The following is a 1,039-nucleotide window of genomic DNA, read 5'->3' as shown; positions in this document are numbered from 1 at the left end:
GAAGGCCATCACTGACATCCTCAAGCAAGAGGGTGAGACACAGGAAGACATTTCTGAACCAATAGGCTGTTCCCAGAGTATCAAGGCTCCTCAGTGGGAAGGAAAAAGTGTGGCAGAAAACGCTGCACAACGAGAAGAGGTGACCGGACCCTGAGGAAGATTGTGGAGAAGGACCGATTCCAGACCTTGGGGGAAGCAGTGGACTGAGTCTGGAGTAGAAACATCCAGAGCCACTGTGCACAGGCGTGTGTAGGAAAATGGCTACAGGTGCTGCATTCCCCAGGTCAAAGGTCAAGCCACTTTTGAACCAGAAACAGCGGCAGAAGCGCCTGACCTGGGCTACAGAGAAGCAGGAGATGAAAATTTGGACCACTGTTGTTCAGTGGTCCAAAGTACTTTTTTCGGATGAAAGAAAATTTTACATGTCATTCGGAAATCAAGGTGCCAGAGTCTGGAGGAAGACTGGGGGGAAGGAAATGCCAAAAATCCAGAAGTCCAGTGTCAAGTACCCACAGTCAGTGATGGTCTGGGGAGCCATGTCAGCTGCTGGTGTTGGTCCACTGTGTTTTATCAAGGGCAGGTCAATGCAGCAGCTATCAGGAGATTTTGGAGCACTTCATGCTTCCATCTGCTGAAAAGCTTTATGGAGATGAAAATTTCATTTTTCAGCACAACCTGGCACCTGCTCACAGTGCCAAAACCACTGGTATTACTGACCATGGTGTTACTGTGCTCAAATGGCCTGCCAACTCTCCTGACCTGAACCCCATAGAGAATCTGTGGGATATTGTGAAGAGAAAGTTGAGAGATGCAAGACCCAACACTCTGGATGAGCTTAAAGCCGCCATCGAAGCATCCTGGGCCTCCATAACACCTCAGCAGTGCCACAGGCTGATTGCCTCCACGCCGCATTGAAGGCTGCAAAAGGATTCCTGGCCAAGTACTGAGTGCATAACTGAACATAATTATTTGAAGGTTGACTTTTTCGGTATTAAAACACATTTCTTTTATTGGTCAGATGAAATATGCAAATTTTTTG

The sequence above is a fragment of the Poecilia latipinna genome, unplaced genomic scaffold, assembly GCF_001443285.1.
Source record: "Poecilia latipinna isolate Pla-1442-1.1 unplaced genomic scaffold, P_latipinna-1.0 Scaffold2806, whole genome shotgun sequence".
Taxonomy (NCBI): domain Eukaryota; kingdom Metazoa; phylum Chordata; class Actinopteri; order Cyprinodontiformes; family Poeciliidae; genus Poecilia; species Poecilia latipinna.
The sequence above is the reverse complement of the archived record's forward strand: the minus strand, read 5'-3'. Positions refer to the sequence as shown.